General features: G+C 38.2%; 1 protein-coding gene across 2 annotated transcripts in view; it reads left to right on the top strand.

Annotated features, from left to right (window-relative positions):
- Window positions 1-11,716, top strand: part of PHF8 (PHD finger protein 8) — a 172,502-nt gene that overhangs the window by 44,694 nt on the left and 116,092 nt on the right. The gene's annotated exons all lie outside the window — the stretch shown is intronic.

Genomic DNA, 11,716 nt, shown 5'->3' with positions numbered 1-11,716 from the left:
TCACCAGAGACAGAGTGGGGAACAGAACAGGCAGATCGACGAAGTACACTGCTGAGGGGAGCAGCGGGCAGGCCAGGAGAGGTCTGCCACGCCATGTGGTCACCTCCCGGGCAGGCGGGAATCGAACTCATGCGGAAGCGGCTTTGGATTCTCAGTGCTGTGCTTTAACCCACTGCGCCACCAGGGAGGGCCTCTATCTTGAATTTTAACAAATGTTTATCTGTATTGATATGATTGTTATTTCCCTTTTTGTTGAGGTCATAGTTACATGGATTAATTTCTAGATGTTGAACTATCCTTGATTTCTGGAATAAACCCTATTTACTCACCATGATGATCCTTTTAATGTATTGTCAGGTTTGGACTGGTAGAAATCCAAAGGAATTTTCCCATCTATGTTCATAAAGGATATTGATTTATTATTTTCTTTTTTGTGATACCCTTGTCTGTTTTTGATATCAGACTAGTGTCCTCATGATATGCCTTTGTAATCTTCTGTAGTCTTTTGGATGAGTTTGAGAAGCATGGTTATTAGTTCAGCTTTGAATATTTGCTATAACTTACTAGTGAAACTATCTTGTCATAAGCTTTTTTTTTTAATTATTCTTTCTGGGAGACTTGATTATTGTTTCAATTTCTTATGACTGTCCTGTTTGGTTTTCTGTTTCTTGCTGAATCAGTCCTAGAAAATTGTATGCTTCTAAAAAGGGTGTCCATTTCCACTGGGTTACCCAATTTATGGGTATAAGGATGTTCGTAGTAGCTCACAAAATTCATATTTCTGAGACTTCTACTGTAACTTATTTCTCTTTGCTGGTTTTAGTTCTTAGAATTTTCTTGTGTTTTTCTTAGTAAGCCTGGCCAAAGGCTTTGTCTATTTTAATTTAAAAAAAATCTTGCTTTTGGTTTCATTGATCTTTTGTACCATCTTTTAAATTTCTATTATGTTTATTCCTGGCACAATTTTTATTACTTCTTTTTTAGTACCTTTTAGTTTTACTTATTCTTCTTGTTCTAGTTCCTTAAGTTATAAGGTATGATTATATGAGCTCTTTCTTCATGTAGGTCTGTATTCCTATGTACTTCCCTCTTAGCACTGCTGTTGCTAGTTCCATCAGTTCTGATGGCTCTTGTCTTCTTTTTTGTTTTCCTCCAAGTATTTTTTAAAATGTCTCCTCTGAATTCTGTTAACCAGTATTCACTAATTAGCATATTATGTAGTCTCCAAATGAAACCTAAAAACTTTTGGGAGGCGATGTTGTAGTTCGTGGTTCCTCACTCATGTGCTTACTACTGCAGAACATGACCCCAAAACAGACATATGTTGCAAAAGAACACTAACAGATTTTATTTACACAGTGGAAAGGAGAGAATTTATAGGCTGGTGTGTGGCCAGATAGTGCCTGTTCTACCCCAGAGAGCATCCACTGAGCAGAGACTGAGAGCCAAAGTAAAGCTTTATGTGGCATGCTGGTATTTTCTCCACAGACACCCTCCTCCCAATGGTTTAACTGCCAAAACCCTAGCAGCTTGACGCCAGAAGCCCAGTGTATTAACTTCCAAGAGCCTCAGCAGTTTAATTGCACACTAAACCTCAGCTTCACCCTATTCCCATCAGCCATCATTTGGGGTAGATTTAAAAAGCTCCACTTTCTATCATTGAGCTGGTATCAGGTGTGCAGTCTAGAAAGCTCCACATTCAGCCATCAAGTTGGCTGTCAGCACCATTCACTGCTCTTCACTGTTCCTTTTACAGTTTCCCCAGTCTCATTTTTTATCACCATTTCTATGATGATGAACATCAGATGTGTGAATGCTTGGGTGTGGCTTAGAAGACGGTTTTCCTTTGGGGTTGCAGTGTACTCGAAGGAAATAGCATCAGTCATGAGGTATTGTCCATATATAGTCAGTATGACAGTCCTTCATTTATAGAAAATAGTTCAAGCCAGAAGAGAAAAATATCTCAAAAATGGTTAAGAGAGGTTACTATTAAAATGACTTTCTCTTGCCTTCATCCCAATTCTGTAAAATAGTACAAAAAAGTGAATTTGTAAGCATATCTAATTCAAATCTATTTGATCTGTTTTTGCATAAGTGGATAGAATAGAATAACAAAGTTGAATTTTTGTTGGCTTTGTTGGAGCTTTCTGTAAGGGAAATTATTAATAAATTGAACTTTAAACATTTGGCCTATACAGGTGTCAGGATCCATGCCACAGGATAGTCTAACCAGATATTACCTGCAACATTTGTACCTTTGGGAAGATTTCTTCTTGAGGTTTCCAATACTTTTCTCTGAGGGTCCTCCAGATCTGGAAATAATATTTCCTGTTCTCCAGTAGGTCTCTGGAGCCTTCCTCACAGACAAAGTGTCTTCTTCTTTGCTCTGCTCAATCACCACCACCAGAATATCTCCACTATGACCTAATCAAATCCTGAAAATTGTAATCATCTATTTGCAATTCTGTTTATAAGGAGAAACAAAGTTCCTTATTGAAATTTTACATAATGCCATATTATGATGGTATCATGGAGAGAGAGAAAATGCAAACAAAATTTAGTTCTACTCACAAAATGTAGTTTAATTACTGCAGATCCTGGTGGTTTAAATTTTTTCCTTTGAATCAAAGCAAACACAAATAACCCAGTAAGAATTCAAATAAAAATTTATTAAACTTATTCAGTTTTATGTAGTTAATTCTAAATACTGAGTGTGTCAGTTAGCATGGGTCTCAAAAATATTGTGAAGGTAACTCTCTTAATTTCTCCATAAATGATTTCTGCAAATGTTAAAACTCTGAAATTACCAAAATGAAAGCTCTGATACTAACAAAGAAATTGGTTCGACATTATAATTTACAATATCCCAAAGTAAGAAGTAGAAATGGCAAGTAATATCACATCAGAATACTTAAGTTTCACATAATTTTGGAGCACTAAAATTAGTGTATATGCTAAGGTGAAACATTGTCTCAAGGATCAATGCTTCCTATTAAGTTCCAATTTACCAGATAAATATCAAATAGTTCAAATTCATCTAATGTTTTTTCCCCTAAGTAAAGGGACATATTTTATTGAATATCTCAGGAACAACTGAGGTCCCATAAAATTTCCTTTGCTCAATCAAGCACAAGAATAGCTTAAAAAAAAAATTTAGATGTCTGCTAAGTTTTGTTGTGTTAGAGGAAACACCATTTAATTAACCCAACAGTGACAATTTAAGATCTCAGAACTCCAACTAGACTCTGCTAGCACAGTAGTAACAGAGGTAGATCTTTTCCATCTTCTATTTCATTGCAAAATTAACTGTTTTTTCCCTATCAAAGCTTTACTTCAGTTCCACAGTTGACAGTCTCAACCATCAAAAAAATTTTAATTTCCCAAATCACATTTTATCTGATATTTAATGATTTAAGCAATTCACCTCTGACTGCATTTTTTGGTGCATACTCAGGACAAGTGACATAGACTAAAAAGATTACACTCCCACTTCAAAGATAAACATCTCAGACCAAATTATTAAAATTCCAAATTAATTTTCATAACATAACTAGTTTTCATTAACCACAGATTATCCCAGGCCACATGTTCTAGAATTACTTAGACCAGTTTCCTATTGTATTTCTGTGCTCAAAATTTCTGTAGTTGTCGTCTATAACTTACTTCTGTATCCTCTGGAGACCAAAGTAGTTGGACACAAAAGAAAAGACACGCAACATATGAACATGGAGCTATTCCTTACTTTTTTTTGCTATTGTTTTATTCATTTAGTTCATTTGTCCAATATCTGTATAACTGCATTTTACTTATATCTGCAAACACATAGAACATTCACTCTGTTCCCTTACAACGACAAACCTTTGTTTTTTCTGGCTAGACTCTTCACCCATTCCCTAGTCATATATTCAGGCTTGTTGTTCACCTGAACACACATGTACTTACAAAAACAGTCTCCAGGACCTCCCTGGTGGCACACGGGGTTAAGTCCCAGCACTGTCAAGCTGTCTGCAGCCACTGCAGCATAAGTTCCATCTCTGGCCAGGGAGCTGACCTGTGTGGCATAGCAGACCTCTTCTGTCTCATCCGCTGCTCCTCTCAGCAGTTTCAGTCAATCCACCTGTTCCGCTCCCATGCTGTCTCTGGTGAGTCCTCTCAACCCCACACCTCTGACCTCACCCAAGCTTTTGTATGCATAAATAAAATAAATCTTAAAAAAAAACAAAAATAAAAATAGTCTCCAAAGATACAAAAGATAAAAATCAAACACAGGCACATATAAAAAAAATTTTACAAAAATCCACACTATAAAAATCTAAAACTAGAAGCTAAAATCAAAGGCAAATTGTACCCCCCCCCCATGGAATCAAAATAAGTTTTTCCCTAAAAGGAGTACTCTCATTAGAAGTCACGTGATTGCAAATGTCATTCTATATACCTTTATTTTTGGGAGTAAAAAAATTTAGTTAAAAAAATTATTAGGGAAGACAGGTTTATTCTCATCATTTCATGGTTTCTAGTATTCATCAGAAGTTTACCCTCAGGTATCCTATAACAAACGGGAAGAAAATATTTTAAAATTTGTCTTTTCCTTTAATATGTTTTCAAAGGGTTCACAACTCCACTGGGTTTTGGTCTCTGAGTCATCACCTTCTAAGGCTTTCTTCACCTGGGAAGATGCACCTAAGGTTTTATGCCTGAAAGTTTTCTACAAGTAGGAATGGTTAGAAAAACATCATTAGCTCCAGGTCAGTTTTCTTACAGCTGGGTTTAGGCATCTTTACTCTGCCAGGTCTTGTGTAAGACCTAATCACCAGATCTAAAAGGAGGTGTAATGGTTAATCTGAGACATTGAAATTCTAAATAGGGCAGTTATGAGAACCAGCTAAGACTTCCTGAGTATATTTTACATATTATTTGATCCTTTGTTCTGTGTCTGTTTCGGTGTTCAAAATTGAAGATTGAAATGGTCTTCTAAAACAATTTTAAAGGGCTTTAACTGTAACCTCTTTCTAGGAGCCATGCTTACCTGAGGGGGGTGGTAGAAAATGCTAGACCCCTGTTGTAAATTGGTTTCTTGGAATATTTTTTTGGAAGTGTTTTTTAGTGTGATACACTTTATCAGTTTGTCCTATAGAATGTAGTCCCCAGGCAGTATATAGCTTCCAAGTATTCTGTTAGGCATTACTTTTGAATGACTTCTGAGAAAAAACTGAGGTCCACTCTGAATATTCACTCTGAATAATGTTGGACAACCCAAAGCAAGGAATTATTTCCTTCAGCGATTTTTGGCAACCTCTGAAACCTTTTCTGTCCTGAGGGGGAGTGTTTTCCAAGCATCCCGGAAGGTATCCAGAAAGTATACTTATAATTGCAAGTTGTTCTGGACATATGGATAAAATCTACTTGTCACTCTATGAAGGTGTATTCCCTAATATTGAACACTAGTAGCTTTAGGGTATAAGTCTTGGAATTTTTCTTAACGTATCATTGGCAACTTTGGGTGATCTCCTAAGCCACTCTTTAAATTGGAACCCTTTAAATGTAGACTCTGGAATACCCACATACTGGGATCCCTCATATAGATATTGCAACACTGGACAAACTATGTCTTCTGGAGGGATTATTATTCCATGTGAGTTCATTATTCAAGTGGAACTTCGGTGGAAATTAGTAAATCTCATTCATGGGCCCTTTCCCTATCCCAGTCCACTGACTGGGTATTTAGTAACAAACTGAGATAAAAATTCCATGAGAAGGATGTCTCCCTGGAGAGAAGACTGAGCAGTGGCCTTGACTGCACAATCAGCTTTTCTGTTGCCCTTTGCAATTTCAGATCTATCCTTTTGGTGACTGGACAATGAAACACTGCTACAAGTGTTGGTAAAGCTGCTATTTTCAGAAAGGCCAATCCCTAGTGTGCTTAATGTTTCTGACTTTAAAGATACTCCTTTCCTTCCAAATAGTACCATGTGCATGCAAAAACATGAAGGAATATTTTAAATCATGGTATACATTTACTCTCATCCTTCAGGGTTATCAGTTCAGCCTATGCTAATGTCCTCAATGGGAGGAATTTGGTTACCTCAGTGCCCTGTAGTTTCATCATTACCTATCCTGCACATCAGTGGCCCTGTTCCATAAAACTGCCCCCACTCTGAATCTGAAAGGGTTTGATCTGACAAATCTGGTCAGCTAGGTTATACACTTTTTAACAGCTTCTAGACAGGGGTTAAGATTTCATCTGCAATCCTCTGCATTGATTGGGAGCAAGGTAGCTAGATTTAAAAAGCTGGTGATTTCCAAATGCACATTAGGATTATCTACTAGAGCTGCTTGATATTTTCCTATTTGCCCAACAGTCAAGCAAAGTCTACCCTTCTGTTCTAGTAATGGCAAAAACTGGTGTGGCACATACACACCATGATGACCTAAGGTGAATTTGTTTCACACAGAAGGTTGCAAGTGGCAACTATAGTCCACAGACATGGAGGCAGGTCCTTAGTGCTGTGGTGTAGTTATTTAGACAGATATGTGATAGGCTGTATCTCTGATCCTAATAATTAGATTAACACTCCCAAGCTGACTTTCTGTCTCATGCACATAGAGTCATAAAGGCTTTCTAGAGTCTGGCAGTCCCAAGGCTAGTGTTGGGATCAGCCTTCTCTTTTATCTTACAGACTTGTTGACATTCAACAAATTCAAAGCCAAGGTTCTAATTCTGGGTCTTTGAGGGTTTCTCCTAGCTGTTTTGCTATTAGCCTAAAATTGGCGATCTAAAGTCTACAAAACCCAGCCTTTCCCAAAAATCCGCATAACTGCCTTCAATTGGTAGGGACATTAGGAGCTGAAATGACTTGTTTTCTTCCCGTTAATGAGGCATCCTTCGCCCTTTTTTAATCTCAAATCCCATTTGCCACCTTTTGTTTGCATACCTGTGCCATCCTAAGTGACTCTTTGTAGCCAGTTCTTCCAAGTATTAATATAATATTCTCTAGACAAGGGTTGGAGATTTATAAATTACTTATATATTGTAGGAGGATGCCTTCTTTAGTTGGCCTTTCTAAAATTCCTGCTCAGTTTCTCTCTACTTGAGGAAGCATATTCCAGCAATATTGCAAAGTGCCTTTGGGCTCAATGTACTTCATTCGAAAGCAAAAGCTAGCTCATCCCAGGCATTTAGTGGTATTTGTAAAAAGACATTGTTCCCCCCATGATGTTTTTTTAAAATGATATAATAGTTTATTTTTATATCATTTTGTGCCTTTTTTCATCTCAGCTGTAATTCCCGTGGGCTTCCCATCACCAAATCACCTGTGTGCTGTCACCATAGTCCAGTGCACTTCCCCCCTCCACATTTTTTGGTCCCTTTCCCCACTCCACCCCCGTAAACTGTCTCTGATATGTAGTTTATTATTATTATTATTATTATTGTTGTTGTTGTTGTTGTAAACTGTCTCTGATATGTAGTTTATTATTATTATTATTATTATTGTTGTTGTTGTTGTTGTTGTAAACTGTCTCTGATATGTAGTTTATTATTATTGTTGTTGTTGTTGTTATTATTATTATTTTCTCCCCTGGTCCTTTATACTCTTGCTATGAGTGAAACCACCCAGTATTTTTCCTTTTCTCTCTGGCTTATTTCACTAAGCAGGATCCCTTCCAGCTCCATCCATGTTGCTACAAAAGGCATCAGTTTATCTTTTTTGATTGCTGAGTAATATTCCAATATGTATATGTACCACATCTTTTTAATCCAGTCATCTACTTTTGGGTATTTGGATTGATTCCATGTCTTAAAAAGACATCTTTTAAGACCAATGTTGAAAAGTATCCAAAGTCCCAGGTATGGCAGTTAATAGGGTGTAAAATTTTGGTATGGTTGGATATATGTCCTGTACAATCTCATTAATGGCCCTCAAATCCTGAGCGAAATGATCTCCATTCATGTAGGGCTTCTTTCCTGGCAAAATTGGAGAGTTGTAGGGGGAGTGGCAGGGCCTATTAGACTAGATTGGAGAAACTTTTGTAATACTGGCTGAATTCCCCAGAAAGTCTCCTCCTTTAGAGGATATTGCTTTTTCCTGGGGTGCTTCTCATTTCTATTCTGTACAGCATCTGCATTTTTGGTAATTTCTAGAGTTTCATCAGCCCAAAGCACTTTACTTACCCTTTCATAGGTTACTGTGATGAGTACTTTGCCTTTTGGTGGAGCATCATGAGTGAGTACCATTTGGAATCACAACATATATCTTGGGGCTACTTGTTGTCTCTTACTGTGGGGTGAGAAAGTAATCTGTACATTGTTTATTTAAGAGGTCACTGCGAGTAAGGGCAATTGGACCCTTTCTGTGTATAGAAAGCTCTGTTGCCCTAAACTTGCATTCCACTGCTTGTAGGGAGGTTCTTTTATGGCCTTTCCATAACACTGTTGGTTGGTTTAGTCCTCATACTTGTCCAAGCTAATTTAGAGTTCAAATAGGTTGAATAGGTTGCTCCAGCGTCCACCAAAAAAATCAAATGATTCCATTACAGAGCAGAATGAGAGGTACCCAAGGACCTCAAACCTGCCTGCTCTAAATGGGTTCTGCCATCTACTGCATCAAGAAAAAAAATGTAATCCGGTGTGTAATATCTTCTATAGAGAATAAAAGTGTGCCATAGAGACAATTAGTGTGCAATAGAAAGAAGGGAAAGAATAAAGGATTCTAATTAAACACCTAAAGCTGCCCATCCCCTTGTGGGTAAATGCCCCGCCAGACACGGTTGGCCCAAAGCAGGACCACTGAGGCCCAAAAGTCTGTCACAAGTTTAAAGCAACTTCTGGTGGGGACCCATAAGAAAGGGGCAAAAGGGGCAGAAAGGGCCAAACAAGTCTAGAAGCAAAAAGGCACACAATCAAAGTACAAGTGAAGATAAAGGCTGCCATTGTCAGCCTTCCCACTGGTCTTGCATCCATGTGTGTGTCTCTTTCAAGTGTCTTTTTCCATGTCCCTCAGGTCCCTGGTACAAGTCTGAGGTGAAGAAGCAAGCATGACATTTTCACATGTCTCTCTGCTCCTTGGTCCTCCTCCAGGTCTTGTTTTCCATCTACCTCCTTGCCTTCTTCCTGGTATTTCACTCTTCACTCTTCTCCTAATACCTTTTCTAGCTTCTCCCTGTTCAGCTCCTCCCTTCCTTAGGGCGGGGCATGGAACCTAGAACTTTCCTGGGGATTACACTTTTTTTCTTTTAAGATTTACTTATATATGCATACAGAACTGGGGTGCAGGCCAGAAGTGTTGTTGCGGGGAGTCGATGGGGGGGGGTGAGAGGATTCACCAGAGACAGAGTAGGAAGTAGAACAGGCAGATTGACAAAGTACACTGCTGAGGGGAGCAGCGGGCAAGACAGGAGAGGTCTGCCGCGCCATGTGGGTCACCTCCCTGGCTGGAAATTGCATTAGTGCTGCAGTGGCTATGGTAGCTTCATAGTGCTGTGCTTTAACCCGTTATGCCAACAGAGAGGGCCCTGATTACACTGTTTTGCCCCCCCCAACCCCCAATTCTTATTCCTTCTTCCCTTCCTTGCTTCCAACCTGGGACATGTATTCTTGCAGTGGTCCTTTTTTTTTTTTTTTATTGCACAAAAGCACACCCTTCCTTAAGGTTCCCTTCTACTTCCTCTCCATGTCTTTTCTCGATTGCTCGTAAACACTATCCTATTTTCTCTCTTTATGTAAACAATTTCAGGCTTAGGTCTCCTTTTCTCTCTGTGATTGTAAACTCTGGAGGCTCTACCAGCTGGGAAGGACTCATCTCTCTACTATCATCTATTTGGCTAATTTCCACTTTATATCTGGAATACTCTGCCCAATGAATGTCATATTAATCATCTGAGCATTTTCTGGAGCATCTGTATTCTCAGTTGTGTAAGTACTATATAAGTTTGGATAATCTTTTCAAGAATCTTAGATGGCCCCTCATTGGCCATTTTTTGAAGTTTTAGTATCTTACTAAAACTTTCTGCTTAGGAATTCCCTGCTTCAGCCCTACTAATAAGTACATCTAAAGTGTTCTAGCTTTTCAATTTCCCTTTTATCTAAATCCCACTTAGGGTCTATCATTGATACAGTTTTTTCTGGTTCTGAGGTTTCTACAATAGATAATTGTGCCTCCTCACTGGCCTTTACTCAAAACATGCTCTGTTCACCCAAAGTCAATAGTGTTTGTAACATAGGTTGTATTTCTGTAACCCTATAGGAGACACAAATAGAGGCAACGAAGTTAGCCATCCATTCAGCATCCTAATGGTATTCAGGGACAATTTTCTCCAGTTTAGGATACCCCTCCTAGAAGTGGGATTGTGTGACAATGAGTATACAGCATGTTGCCCCTTTTCATTTAGTCTACCCAACAGAAATTGGTGAAGGAATTGGCTGAATCCCAGTTCAGCTCCTTTGACCAAATTGCCCTATCTGGTTTGAGAAGTCTAGATTCTAGTCTTTTCCAAGGGTGTAGTAGCCAGAGCATCTGCAGCCTTCCAGAGAGGTACTGGATCTTGAAAGGGATTCTCAAATGGCTCAAAGTTTTCAGTAAGTGATGGTCTCTTCTTCTTGCTCTACCATTGTATAGCTACCAGAGTGAGAGAAAAGCTGCTCCCTCTTTGTGCCATCAAATGGACCTCTGACTTTTCTAAGTCTAATTCATAGAGGGTTTTAAAGGCACATATAACATGGGAGTTTGTCCCATTTGCCTGATCCACAAAATTTCTCCAAGTACAAAATACCTGTAGTTCAAAATCCACCAATAGGCCATATTCCCTCTGACTCTATTGACTTTGTAGGCCAAACAGTGTTACAGAAGAAAACCATGTATTTCCTATAAATTGACTTATCACCGAACTTGTTTCAGTCAGCCAGAATCCATTTAAACAGTTACCCTGTGGTTTGGTGAGTTCAGTTCATTTTTATTTAGGGTGATTATTGATATATGAGGGCTTGATACTCTCACTGTTTTTTAGTTTTGTTAATGTATACTTTGTTCAATATCTGTGGACTTTCTTCTCTTTGATTCAGAAAGGAGAGCTCCTTTCAGAATCTCTGTAGCAAAGGTATACTGTTGGAAAATTCCTTAAGCTTTTTGTTTTTTCTGGCAAAACTTTTAAAATCTGAGAGCCTTGGCTGGCTGTTTTCATCATTGAGTATTTTGCAGTCAAATGTGTTAACCCTGAACTAACCCCTATTTTGAGTATTTTGACTTGTCATTCCATTTTCTCCTTGTCTTTGGTGGGTCTGTTACAAAATTTGGTGAAAATCTGATGGAGTTCCTGTATATTTTATCACCTTTTATTCCCTTAGCCAACTTCTAAATTCTTTTTATTTATTTAAATTAAAAATAATATTTTTTTCATTTTAAAACAATGTTTACTTCTCCCCTCCCCCAATTTTGTCTTGAACTCTTGTTCTAGTAAAGGAACGATGTTTTTTTTATTTTAAAAAATGCCTCAGTGCATTTAGATAACCAAGTGTTCTTGTATATTTAGTTCCTTTTGCAGACATAGTGATTTTCCTCTATATAATTTCTCTGAATAAGCTCTCTGTTCCTCTCTCTTTTCCCCTTCTTGTTTACCCATTATCCTTATATTGCCTTTCTTAAATGCAGTTGAATAGATCTTGAAGTACTACTTCATTTTTTTTTTCCACATCTTATTTCTTTTTCCTTCCATGTGGGTCTTT

The sequence above is a fragment of the Condylura cristata genome, unplaced genomic scaffold, assembly GCF_000260355.1.
Source record: "Condylura cristata isolate star-nosed mole 26May11 unplaced genomic scaffold, ConCri1.0 scaffold00053, whole genome shotgun sequence".
NCBI lineage: Eukaryota > Metazoa > Chordata > Mammalia > Eulipotyphla > Talpidae > Condylura > Condylura cristata.
Note: the sequence above shows the minus strand (reverse complement) of the source record. Positions and strands in the feature narration are given on the sequence as shown.